At 42.8% G+C, this 14,348-nt stretch overlaps 1 long non-coding RNA gene across 1 annotated transcript; it reads right to left on the bottom strand.

Moving 5' to 3' along the window:
- Window positions 1-7,611: 7,611 nt before the first annotated feature.
- LOC121903313 lies at window positions 7,612-13,247 on the bottom strand. Its single transcript, XR_006098016.1, has 3 exons — window positions 12,592-13,247; window positions 9,412-9,511; window positions 7,612-8,673 (listed from the first exon to the last, which is right to left on the bottom strand). It is a non-coding gene; the product is annotated as an uncharacterized LOC121903313 (long non-coding RNA).
- Window positions 13,248-14,348: the final 1,101 nt, after the last annotated feature.

The raw sequence follows: 14,348 nt of genomic DNA, 5'->3' as shown, positions 1-14,348 counted from the left end.
CTACTGGAATAAACCCAAATCAGAAAACAACTTGATTTTCGCTTTTATTGTTATATCTATACTATCGGCCCCTACTGCATCTCTACACAAACATTGGCATTGGCTATGCTTGCTATATGATAGATAGACGGACAGACAGACAGACAGATACAGGGAGCGATTTGTGAAAAAATCAGAGGGGGATGTTTTCAAAATGTTTTAATTCATTCATTCAAATAAATCAGAAACACAGTGGGCCTATATACACTATAAATGCGTATAACGCTATTTCCTGCAGCTTTTACAGTAACATTTATGAAATAATTATGAACTTTAATAAAACAATTACAGAACTTGAACTTGACCCATGAATTTGCACATTATCAGCCTCAGTCCCTCACCCTCATACAACTCCCATCTCTCCAAGCCATTCTCCTCCTCCACCCGTAAAGCAGGTGTATAACATGGAGCCCCAGGCTGGCGGACACATAACACCGAGTGTGTCTTTGGGACCAGAGAGGGAGACTAGGGTGAGAGACTACACTTCTGTATCAGGAAGGGAGAGAACAAACTCTGCATTTACACCAGTACACCCAGCCCCTTTAAAGAGTCCATGCTCCCCCCATTCCACCATCTCATCTGGCATGGTGACACCATGGCATGGTCAGCAGTACCCCACCAAGCCGGCCCCTCTGCAACTGCAGACCACTGTGCCACCTCGCCTCTATGATGATTCTGGACGAGGCCTCCAGCCCCAAGCACGACAGTAGCTAACTGCTACAGCCCCTGCCTATAAGCCCACCGCTGCATCTTACAGTTATCCTGCTGCACTGCACTATTACCCACTACAAGTGACACCTCAGGCTTCAAGCTATGGCACTTCACTATGTTCCCGAGCCTTCCTCAATGGCACTACCTCAGCATCCGTTATCTGCTCGAGAAGTATGTGATTCACTTCTAACTGTTCAGCCACAGCTGCCATCTAGTCAGACTGTGCCCCCATTCAGCTTTGGCCCACCACCTCACTCAGTATGGTGTGCCGCAAACCAAAATCCCAGACTTCTCCACAGATAGTGAAAAGGAGTTTGCTAATTTGAAGCTGGCCCTAGATAACCTGCTTGAACCTCACCTGGAGCTGAATGAGAAGTAAAAACATCATGTGCTGCTTGAACATCTCGAGCTGCCTGAGGCCAAGATGATCGGACCGTCATCACCCTTATCAATACTCAGCGGCCATGCAAGCTCTGCAGCTCCAGTATGGTCAGCCACACCAGCTGGCACAAAGTGAGATAGCAGCCATTCTAACCACATCTGATGTGATGCCCATACTTTCCAGAGCTTCTCCCTACGAATTCACCTCTTGGTGAGTATGCTGCTCTCCTTGGAGGGACCACATGGTATGGAGCTCAATTGCTGCTCCCATGTCCATCACTTACTTAGTAAGCTACCCAATTATCACAGAGATGGGTTTATTGAATATCTGCAGCTGCAGGGCAAGCTCAACAGCACAAGTCTTAACCCCTACAACCTGCAGGACCTGAATGGATGGCTTTAGGTTAAAGCCCAGCAGCAACGTCTGTCCAACCAATTGGTGCAGCGCTGCCAACAGGAGAAGACCCTGTCTAAGGGCAAAGTGTAGCTGTATATCATGGTGCAGAGCCCACACAACCCAGCGTCTCCAGTAATCCCACACCATCCAATAATAAGAGACAATTCAAGATACATTGCCTCTTCTGTGACAGCAAGGAGCACTACATTAGCTGCTGTCGCAACATTAAAGAGCAGCCAGTGGCAGACCTGGTGAAGTGGCTAGGGGAAGGAAGGCGCTGTTGGAAGTGTGCATGAGCTCATGCGCCTGGGTCATGTAACCTCAAGAAACCCTGTGGCGAATGCGATGGCATACACCTCCAGGTCCTACATGATGCAGCCCAACGTCGCTCCATCAATCCACAGTCAAGGGCCTCAGAAGGTCGGGTCTATCTGACACCCAGCATTGCATCAAGCAAAGTGCTCCTGAAGGTGGTCCCGGTCCTGCTGCACAACAATTCAAAGTTAATAGAGACTTTCACTGTCTTGGATGATGGAGCACAATGGACTATGATTTTACTGGCTGCTGCCCAGCAGCTCCAGTTGAAAGGTGAGTGTGAGACTCTTGCCTTATGCACTCTGCAAACAGACATTACACACCTCCCAGGGTCAAAGGTCAACTTTGAAATCTCCCCCAAAGGTAACCCGCAGAAGTGCTACAAAGTGCGGGGTGCATTCACCGCTTCAGGTCTAGACCTGGTGAAGCAGACCTACCCAGTGCAAATGCTTCAAAGAAGGCACACTAACTTACGCAGAGTCATGTGCATCCACTGGTGTTGCTCGGGTCAGATCATGTACACCTCATTACTGCCACTAAGCCAGTTCTAAGAGGAGCTAACGGTGGACCCATAGCAATCCACACTGCCCTCGGGTGGGCTTTGCAAGGTGCTGACAGGTGGGCGCCAGAACAGACCTCAGTGCAGCAGTGCCTCTTACCTCAGTTGCTGGCGCCAATGACCTCCTGTATCGAAATGTCGAAAGGTTATGGCAACTCGATGTGCTGCCCTTTCGCAATGAGAAAATGGTTGTTTGCTCTTGTGAGGATTAGGAAGCCATGAACCTTCTTGAAATCAAAACCCAGCGAGTCAACATTGAGGGAGTCCAGCGTTATGCCACCCCTCTCTTGAGGAAGACTGGTGCACCTAAGCTTAATAGTTCCCCACATTCTGTCATGGCTCACCTGAGGGCCACAGAGAAGTGGCTCAAGAAAGACCTGCAGAAGGCAGCTCTCTACTCATCTGAGATCGGCGAGCTTATCCAGGCAGGGTATGTCAATAAGCTTGGGCCCAAGGAGGTGGATCAGTCTACAGAGGCGTGGTATCTCCCCCATAACCGTGATTTGTTATTGTTTGCTACAATAACAAATCACGGTTAGTCTTCAACTGCTCGTTCAGGTACAAGGGTGCCTCAGTGAATGACCAACTCCTGCCTGGGCCCAGGCTTGGTCCTTCATTGCTTGGTGTCCTCCTATGATTCAGGCAACACCAGGTTGCTGTGAGCGGAGACATCCGCTCCATGTTTCATCAGGTCCGACTCCTGCCTGAGGACAGACCGCTCCTTCGGTTCAGCTGGAGAGACCTACACTGTGAAGATCCACCAGATGTGTACGAATGGCAGGTGCTGCCATTTGATACAACCAGCAGCCCATGCTGTGCCATCTTTGCTTTACAGCAACATGCTCGTAAACACCAAGACAGTTATCCTGGTATGCTGCTATCGGTGCAGAAAATATGTGGACAACTGCCTCGAGAGCTTCCCCACCATACCTGCAGCCACACAAAGAGTAGATCAACTGCATGTCCTGCTGGCTGAAGGAGAGTTTGATCTCAGGCAGTGGGCAAGCAATCAACCAACTGTGGTAGCCCATCTTCCCCCTGATTTGAGATCCTCAACTACAGAACAGTGGTTAAATCAAAACCAGACCAACCCACTGGAGCCAACCACAGGCCTTAGATGGAACTGTGCTGCTGACACCCTTGGCTACCAGTACCAGCCCATCGTGCATGCTGCGCTGACAGTGAGGATGGCATATCAGGTACTGGCCAGTCCGTACAACCCTTTGGGGTTCATCGTGCCATTCACAACAGAGGGGCTGGGATGATCCTGATATTCCTGCAGTCCTACGACATGACTGGGAAGCCTGGGAGAATGAGCTGCAACACATTAGCAGAGTATCCATTCCCTGCTGCTACTCACCATTCTCTGTGGAAGGTGCCGACCCAGAGTACGATCTCCACATCTTTTGCGACGCCTCCAAACGGGCATATGGGGCTGTGGCCTACCTCACTGTACCTGTAAGAGACATCATCCACACCTCCTTTGTGATGGCTAGGTCAAGAGTTGCGCCTAAGAGACAACAGTCTATGCCCTGCTTGGAGCTCTGCGCCGCAGTGGCTGGTGCTCAACTAGCCAAGCTAGTAGAGACTGAGTTGACACTCACCATCCAACAGACAACCCTGTGGTCTGACTCCACCATAGTATTGGAGTGGCTCCAATCAGACTCCTGTTGATATAAAGTTTTTGTTGGAACTCGAGTGTCAGAGATACAGGAGCTGAATGACAGACAGGCTTGGCGGTACGTAGACACCCAGAGTAATCCGGCTGATGACATAACAAGGAGTAAGCCACTCCTGGCTCTGGTAGAGTCTAGTCGGAGTCACGGGCCTCCATTTCTGAAGCAGAGTGCTGAACATTGGCCAAAGAAGCCTGAGCATGCAACAGCAGTGGGCTCATCAGAACTGAAAAGCATCACCTTCTGCTGTTTTACAACTGTAGAGCCCAGCATCAGCATCCCTGATGCCTCTCAATTCAGTATGTGGAAGGGGTTGGTGGAGGCAGGTCGGCAGGTATGTCAGGGAGCTCATGGGGCGGCAGTGGACAAAGCAAACAGTCAGCTCATTAGTCACCAAGATGCAGAGATCTTCCTGTTGAGAGGGTGTCAAGCCCATAGCTTCCCAGAAGTTGCTGCCGTTTCTTCCATTTGCGTACTCCAAGTGGGAGGGAGGCTACGGAGACTGCAGAACCCAAGCATAGGAGAGATCCACCCTATCATGCTAGACCCAAGGCATCCCGCAACAGAACTCCTCATCAAAGATATTGATGAACGTCTGTTGCACCCAGGCACAGAGCGGGTGTATGCAGAGATACGCAGGCAGTATTGGATCTTGCGAGGACGGCAGGCTGTCAGACATCACCAACTCAACTAGAGGGGATCTTAAACTCGAAACCGCTAGGGTACGTGTCAGCTGACGTCGCCGACCCTGGCCCCATAACGCCTAACATCCTACTCATGGGGCAGCGAGATGCAGCGCTACCTCAAGTGGCCTATGTCCCATCGGGCATAGGGCGGCGACAATGGCGCCACTGTCAGGTTCTTGTGGACCAGTTTTGGATCCAGTACATACGGAGCTACTTACCTACTCTTCAGACATGGCAGAAATGGCAGAGGTCATCAGGTAACGTGACTGTGGACTCAGTCGTCCTGATAATTGATCCATCGCTCCCCAGAGCTCAGTGGTCCATTGGGAGGGTTGTTAAGACAGTCACCAGTCAGGACAGATGCATCAGAACTGTAGAGGTCCTGGTGAAAGGTAAAGTCTACATAAGACCAGTTGCTCGCCTAATCCAGCTCCATGCTCTCAAGGACAATATTAAAGACACTTGAAGAATTCCATTATTACACATTTGCTGCCCAAATGGGGGGCGGCTGTTGGGAATTCTGTACATTCAGAGACTTTTATTGTGAAATTACGATTCTTGTTTACACTTCCTTTTCTTCCGTTTGCCGGCTTTCCCGGAGCAGAAGTCACTGATGATGTAAGTTGCAATATTACTGCAATAAGGTGCATGTAGCATGATAACTCTCTCTGTATTTCATGACATGGCATTGTCTAGGTTATGCTAAGTGTGTTCATTATTTGTTCAGCAATTAGCATGTTCAGAAACTAGCCTCGCTAGGTGCTAAGCTAATTTGTTAGCCTAGTTAGTTTGCTGTATGACTGTGAACACAGTTGAGGTGGTTTCAGCAGGTGTTATTATAACAGGAGTGATTACTGCACCAGTTTGGGTTAATATTCATCCTGAGAAGATGTAGATCTCATCTGCAAACTTTAAACGTTTTAATTAGTACTGGTTATGATTAGCCATGTAACAACAGATATTAACAGTGACAACTCAAAGCCATTATGTAGTATTTGTTTGTTCTTTATTTCAGAAACTGTAACGATCTGCACTACTTGTACTACTCTTACTCTGCAAGTAAAGGAGTTAAATGACACTGATGACTCTGTGCTCTCTGACCGGAGCCCTGTAGTGGTCAATTATACCACAGACCAGTTTCAGGGGTCAAATACCCAACAGCAGGAATATCTTAATCCATTTTTTAAAATTTAACTTATCAAGTAGTGTGATATTTTCACTCTCAGCGATGTGATGTGAAGTTCATGGCCTGTCCACATGGGAGATGTGATCCTATACAACAAAACAAACGGTTAACTTTTAATTTCTCATGCCAGAATTAAATCCCCCCCAACACTCCTTTCAGTATCGTTAGTTTTCTGTGAAGGGGTTGCCCCTCTTTTACCCACATCTTTGCAAATCTCCGAGCAGGGAAGGAGGCAACCCCTGGTCCATTTACTTTGTCAACACGTAGCCTAGTCCATTTCTGATTTTATTGTTGTTTGTACTATAGACTGTTCTCACGTTGCAGTGCTTTGCTTACTTTTTTTTTTAAATAACCTATTTTTATTTAGATATTTCATACGGTCTGTGGGTGAAACATAGCCTTAATCCATATGAGGTGGATAAAAAAAGCAAACGGGGATTCCCCCCAAATCACACCCTCTATCTATCTATGCAACAGCAAACATAGTCAATGACAATGTTTTTGTAGAGATGCAGTAGTATAGTATAGATTTAACAATAAAAGCGAAAAACAAGTTATTTTCTGGTTTGGATTTAATTTCTATTTCAATTGTGATTTGAAGACGAAAACAGGGAAAGCATGCAGATTTCCGTTTTTTTTTTTTTCATTCACACAAAAAACAGAAAAACAAAATAATGCACTGTCTGTTTATCCTGTTATGAAACATGTTGAACACAGCTTTGGACAGAGGGTATACGGACCCCAAATGAAGGTGTGCAGTGTCTTTATTTCTTGTTAAAAAGATGGACAGTGCATCCTTCCAATCAGCAACGATCTTTGGCAATAGGAGAGCATCCAATCAGTGACAAGCCTTGTCGATAGCAGATACCTACCTTTTCTGGTAGAAGTTGTGTTTTCTGCTTTTGTGATTGTGGTTTCTGTTTTACTGTAGTGATTTCCAATTTGTTGTTGTGTTTTCTCTTTTGTTAATTTGCGTTGCAATTTGTTGTTGTTGTGTTTTCTATTTGTCGTTGTGATTTGCACTTCACAGCCACCGTATAGACATCTATGTAAGCACTGAAAACAAGTATAATATTATAATTATTTTCATTGTGGTGAAAACCAGGACAATTTGGTAGTGGTAGTCTTACAGATACTTGTCGGTGTCAGTGAGGTGGGTGAGTGGAGCAGGTGGACCCAAATGCAGAGACGGCAGGCAGGCAAGATCTGATGCAGAAATATTTAATGAAAATGCAAAACTCACAGGAACAGACCAGGAACGCAGGAGACACAAACACAGGAACACTAACCAGGAACATGGAATAAACGTAGAACAAAGACAGTACGAAAGCAGACTGATCATAACCATATTTTCCCTCTAAATGGGCGGGCTTTGTTGTCGCTACTTTATGACAACTTCAGCCCACTGTGCGCTGTAAATGGGTCTGCACCATCACCATACTGGTACCCCTGTGGTGTGCCTAAGTAGGTAGAGTCTGCACGTACATGGAAGAAGTTTGCCTTCAGGGCTTTCTGAGAGGAAATCCTACCCCTTTCCTCCAGCAGCCAATAGAATCAAACAAGGCTTCAGTCAATGACGTGCCGTTTTTTACTAACGTGCGGCTTTCACCACAAATGAAGCTCCCCACCAACCATCCAGAGCTTGCTTCATTGGTAAGTATTAAAGTTACTGAAATTATACTGTTTAAGTAAATACAAAATACTTACTAGTTACTGTGTACCTAAGCTACTCTGTTATCACTTCAGAGAAACCAGAATCCAAGTATTAAAGTTAACAAGCTAACTACCTAATGTTGGCTTGCTAGCTACATTTTTTCAGAAAATGCTAAGTAAACATTAATGTTAGGGCCTTTGCAGTTGAAGGCAAATTTAGTTGAAAAATTTCAACGAGTCTACTGAATTAAAAGCATCTCATCACCGGCAGCTAGTAAGATATTAAAGTTAATAAGCTAACTAGCTAATGTTTGCTTACTAGCTACATTTTTGCAGAAAATGCTAAGTTAACATTAACATTAGCCCCTTAGCAGTTGAAGGCAAATTTAGTGCAAAATTTTCTACCAGTCTGCTGAATTAAAAGCTTTTTATCACTGGTAGCTAGTAAGATAAACCATCTTTTTGTGAGGAAAGTTAGTGATATTAGGTAGTTCTATCTACTGTATTTCTTTCAGAAAGGTTAGTGCATGCATCACTGGTAACTAATAATATTTACTGTATTTCTGTTAGAAAGATTAGTGCATTCATCAGTGGTAGCTAATATCTACTGTATTTCTGCCAGAAAGGTTAGCGCATTTATCACTGGTAGCAATATGAACTGTATTACTCATTTATTATTATCAGCCGTTTTGTACCTCATTTTGATATTTGCTCATCTTAATCTATGTGAAATATAGAAGTGAGTTAACTGGACCCTCTTCAGTCATATGTATGGATTAGGGGTGTATTGACATGCATTTTGATTTATTCAGCTCTAGTGTGGTCTTCGTGTTCACAAAGTAAAGTTTACAAAGCAAAGAAATGTTCTGGAATGAGAGAGAGTGGCTCCTGAATACATCTCAAACTTGGACCTAAAAAGTTGGACATTTTGCAAAATAATCTTCAAATAATCTTCAGAAAAGACTCTAAAGAGGAAAATTTTACTGCTCAAAGCTTGCTCTTCTACAGACAAAATTGTGATTCTCATTTCAGCCTCATTTTAGTTTCCATTTTGTCTGATATGTTTCCACCTAAAATTCACAAAGAGAAATAGGTGAGACAGGACAATTAGCAACAGGAGTCTTACCTGAGACTTAATGGAGATAACTTGTTAAATGATAAATGCCTCCTTTATTTCTCCTTTGGAAAAAAATGAGCAAAACTAGAGCTAGTATGGAGCCATATATATCAAGGACACTTAAAAATGCTGGAAAAAAACCCTTTATTAAAATGGCCAGCTTTAGTCTACGACACATCAACGCTTCATGTAGCACACTTTTAAGAGAAATGTGATAAGGCTTCAGCTTGACAACAGTTTTGACGATGGCGATCACTTCAGAAATAACTGACTGCAGATTGCCTTAACTGACCAATAACAATTTAGTATTTCAGCTAGCTGTGTAATAGATTATAAATGTGTCTCTCTGTAAGACTGATTGAAGAACAGTGTCTGTAACAGTGTTCCACACAGCTGCACAACAATACATAACATCCAAAAAGTTGGTTAGTTAGTTATTTGTGAAAAGATTGCCATTATCATTGTCAGTTTTTAAGACTGACTGCACATTTCCTAACTGGCCAAAAAAAACCAAACAAGTATTTCAGATGGCTGTGTAATAACAGGTTATAACTTGTAATACAACAACAGCTAGTTCCATGTATACATCATTTAGAAAATCGGAACTATAAATTTGCCTCTTCTCAGCAAGACTATGTTTTTAGAACAGTGCCTGTAAAAGTATTCAGCTGCAAAACATTCAACTACTTACAGTCTTTAAGCAGCATTTGTATACGAGGGCTTTTTTGACTTCAGTTTTTTTCAACCGATGTCCATCCATCCATCCCATGTGCTACAGTGCATGATGTAAGCTGCAAGAATGAAAGAAAGCACAAATTACAAATCAATTCTCCTTACAGACTACTGTTATCGGGGAGGCTCACAGCCTGGATGCCAGGGACTCCTGCAGATGAGAAAGCACAAAGAAATCCGGGGAAGAAGCCAAGTTAGTAACATGCATTAATGGTATATGAATACATACAGATGGAGAGGAGGAGAGAGGAGCTCTGTGCATCAAGTCCCCCGGCAGTCTAGGCCTATAGCAGCATAACTAAGGGCTGGTCCAAGGCGAGCTTGGTCGGCCCCAACTATAAGCTTTATCAAAAAGGAAAGTTTTAAGCCTACTCTTAAACATAGAGAGGGTGTCTGCACCCTGGACTGAATCTGGAAGATGGTTCCACAGGAGAGGAGCCTGATAGCTGAAGGCTCTGCCTCCCATTCTACTTTTGGAGACTGTAGGAACCACCTGTAAGCCTGCATTCTGGGAGTGCAGTGTTCTAGTGGGGTAATAGGGTACTATGAGCTCTTTTAGATGTGATGGTTCCTGACCATTAAGAGCTTTGTAGGTGAGGAGAAGGAGTTTAAATTAAATTCTGGATTTTACTGGAAGCCAATACATCGAAGCTAAGATGGGAGAAATATGATCTCTTTTTCTAGTTTTTGTCAGAACATGTGCAGCTGCATTCTGGACCAGCTGGAGAGTCTTTAGAGACTTGTTAGGACAGCCTGATAATAAGGAATTGCAATAATCCAGCCTAGAAGTAACACATGCGTGCATTATTTTTTCTGCATCTTTTTGAAAAAGGATGTGCCTGATTTTTGCAATATTATGTAGCCTAAGTGAAAAAAGGCAGTCCTTGAGATTTGTTTTATGTGGGAGTTAAAGGACATGACCTGATAAAAGATGACTCCCAGATTCCTAGATTACGGTGGTGCTGGAGGCCAGGGTAATGCCATCTAGAGTAACTATATCATTAGATAATGAGTTTTTAAGGTGTTTAGGCCAAGTACAATAACTATAGTTTTTTATGAGTTTAGTAGCAGAAAACTGCGGGTCATCCAGGTCTTTATGTCCTTAAGGCATGCTTGGAGTTTGTTTAACTGATTCTTCTAACTTCATCAGGCTTCATTGATAAATAGAATTGCGTATCATCTGCATAACAATGAAAATTTATGGAGTGTTTCCTAATAATATTACCTAAAGGAAGCATATATAAGGTGAATAGTATTTGTCCAAGCACAGAACCTTGTGGAACTCCATGTCTAACTTTTGCATGCATGGAGGATTCATCATTAACCTTTACAAACTGAGATAGATCTGATAAATTGGACTGATAAATTCAATGCCAATTAAATGTTCCAATCCCCGTAATAGGATGTGATGGTCAACTGTGTCAAATGCAGCATCAAGATCAAACAAGACAAGTGCAGAGAGAAGTCTTTTGTCCGATGCAGTTAGGAGGTCATTTGTGACTTTCACCAGTGCTGTCTCTGTACTATGATGCACTCTAAACCCTGACTGAAAATCCTCAAATAAACTATTATGTAGAAAATCACATAACTGATTAGAGACTGCTTTCTAAAGGATCTTGGAGAGAAATGGAGGATTAGATATAGGTCTATAGTTGGCTAAAACGTCTGAATCAAGAGTAGGCTTCTTAAGAAGAGGTTTAATTACAACTACTGTAAAAGGACTGTGGTACATAGACTATTACTAAAGACAGATTGATCATATCTAGTAAAGAAGCGCTAACTAAGGGTCAGCTAATGCTGAGTATTAGGCAGCTCTGGTATTACAGAGGGCCTTCCTATATGTTTTAAGCGAGATTGTTCTAGTTTGGTAGAACGCCAAATCCTTTCAAATTTTTGCGATGTTTGCTGTAATTTGCAAGTTTTGGAGTTATACCATGGAGCTAAACTCTTATGTTTTATTATTTTCCTTTTTAAAGGGATGGAGTCAAGTGTTATTCACAATGAGCCTGCGGCACAATCAACATGATGATCAATTTGGGAGGGACTAAAATTCGCAGAGTCCTTTGTAGAATTGAGACATAGCACTGAATTCAATACTGATCGAATTGCTTCCTTAAATTTAGCTACTACACTATCAGATAGACATGTAGTGAAGACAGTTTTGTTATGAAGTAATGGTCTGATAAAATAGGATTTCGTGGACAAACTGTGTCATGTTCAATTTCAATGCCATAAATCAGAACAAGGTTAACGGTGTGATTAAGACGGTGAGTGGATTCATTTACACTCTGAGAGAAGCCAATTGAGTCTAATAATGAGATAAATGCAGTACTAAGCCTATCATTATCGACATCCACATGAATATTAAAATCACCTATTATAATTACTTTATCTGTATTAATGTGGCTGGGCCCAGACAGGCAAGGCCCAAATTTGGTTCTGTTAGAATTATAGGCTGTACTGACCCTTTAATATTCAACTCACACCAGATAAAAGGCCACAGATCCCTCATAATGATACAGATGATGGTAAGTGATGGACTGAGACAAGGAGTTCCCCCAAGATTACAAAATGTATTAATAAAATAACTAATAATTTAACAAGAAGAAGAAAAAAACCAAAAGGAAAAAAAAAATTGTGAAAGAAGTGCAAAAATGACCACCAAACACGTGTTTATGGGGGTGAGCAGCAACAGTGAGGACTATCACCAAAACCCTCCACCGTCCAGGCGGCCACACTCGCCACAGGTCCTACAGCGCTACAACAAAGAAACACTGGTTCAACGACGGCACACTACCTTACTAGTTTCTTGGGGGAAATGATCAACGCCACGATGGGCGGCAAGAGGTAACAAAAGAGCCTAACAATAACAGAGACCACATAATGAAACTAAAGGCTAATACCACAAAGAAAAATAAAACTATTAAAGCAAACTAACCAATTATTTTATGAAAGCAACCATGAAAACAAAATGTGGAGAAAAAAATTAAGCTAGACCAAACAAAACTAATCAAAACAACAAAAACGAACCAAAACAAAACAGCAGTGGCAGTCACAGTATCTACAAAAGAAAACGGGTTAAATTGATTAACACACTGCCAAACAAAGGCATACTCTAAGCAGACATATCAATATTTACCTCTCTATGTGCAAATGGCGCAATAATCAGGCAGAAGACTCAACACATGGGAGCAGGTGATTGCTGGGGGACGGGACCTCTGGTGGATAAAACAGGACTGAAAGCACTACCTTACCAGAGCGTTATCTTGCTAACAGTCACAACCTGTCGCACCAGGGGCCAGAGGAGAACAGCGGCATACCAGGTCTTTTCAGTGCAGCTTATATATCAGACCAACAAAATTGGCAACCAGGAAATGGGCGGTGCTACAGCCTGTCTAGCCCTACGGTAGCCAGGGAGGGACGTTTGCCAGCTGCACTAAGGACTATGTTTGATGGTACACTATAACTAATAAAATTGGCTGTAAAGTTTTCCAGGTTGAGTGTGAAAGACTAAGAACAAGACTTTCGAATGAGTTATAATTAAATTTAGGTTTAGGGTTGATAATTAGGCTCGAGTTGCTTTGGATGACAGAGATACAGGGCCCTATTTTAACGATCCAAAGTGCACGGTCTTAAGTGCATAGCGCAAGTGCATTTAGGGTGTGCTCAAATCTACTTTTGCTATTTTAACGGCACAAAAAATGGTCAATGCGCCAGGTGCATGGTTCAAAGGGGTTGTCCATAATCTCCTAATTAGTCATGGGTGTGTTTTGGGTGTAACATGCAATAAACCAATCAGAGTGTCATGTCCCATTCCCTTTAAAAGCACGATGCGCTTGCACCTTGGCGGATTGCTATTATGACGGCGCATTTGCTAAGTAGTCAGAGGGAGCGTTTCTCTGCAGAGGAAACAGATCTGCTGGTGCGCAAAGTGAAAGCGCACGATCCATAACGAGCACACTGCTGCTCCTGGACCCTCCCATGGCCCCAGACCACCAGTTTAAGATCCAGTTTGTTAATTTGTTGCAAATGTATTTTTGTTAGTTTTTGAAAAGGTTTATTTTTTTTAATGACAGCTTTGGTTTCTTTGAAATTATTTTGTTCAGTTATGGAGTAACAGGTCAAATCAGCAAGGTTTGAATTGCTGAAAGTATGGAAACCTGATCACTGTACTCTCAAAAATGTTAGTATTTGTTAAATATTGTTCTAAACTTAAATCATTCATTTTAATCATGTAAAGAATCATTAACACTCGGGAGCTACCAGTGGAGTAGGAGCTACACTAGGTCAGTTAACTACATTAGCTAATGATCGTTTTTTTTCCAACACTGCACATAAACTATATTTATTACACGTGCCATTATCACTAAAGGAGGCAGAGGTAGCTGCCTAGCTAACTGCTGAGCTAAAATAACTAACAACTGTGGGATCAGCGAGAAAAGTCACTAAAAGGAGGAGAGAGCTAAGAGTATTTGAGCAGAACTAGCGCAAGTTTAAATGTATCCACAGTAATGAGGAATATAGCAAAATGAACTGAGTTGAAAGCAGCAAAAACGCTATTCATGCAGTGTGTATCTGTCAGAACCTTCTATAGATCCTCCAAAGGGGTTTAAGCCCTTTCCATAGCCTCATCAGATAACTATTTTATATGATTAGAGAGCACTTGAAGTCAACTTTATCCTCTGTGAATGACATAGATTTGCAACTATTCTGCAGAAGCAAATTAAATGTGAGGAAACTGTAGTGCTCATCAGCCAAACATTTCTGCAAAAAGCCAAATGTACATTCCCTTCTGTTGATGATCATGCACCGTTTCTCAAATGGAAGAATGTTGTTTTGGTGACGATGCTGATTTAGGTTTTGAAACTTAAATCAGAATCAAGTTGACCCCAAACT

Source organism: Thunnus maccoyii, chromosome 9 (genome assembly GCF_910596095.1).
Source record: "Thunnus maccoyii chromosome 9, fThuMac1.1, whole genome shotgun sequence".
Lineage (NCBI taxonomy): Eukaryota > Metazoa > Chordata > Actinopteri > Scombriformes > Scombridae > Thunnus > Thunnus maccoyii.
The sequence above is the reverse complement of the archived record's forward strand: the minus strand, read 5'-3'. Positions and strand labels throughout refer to the sequence as shown.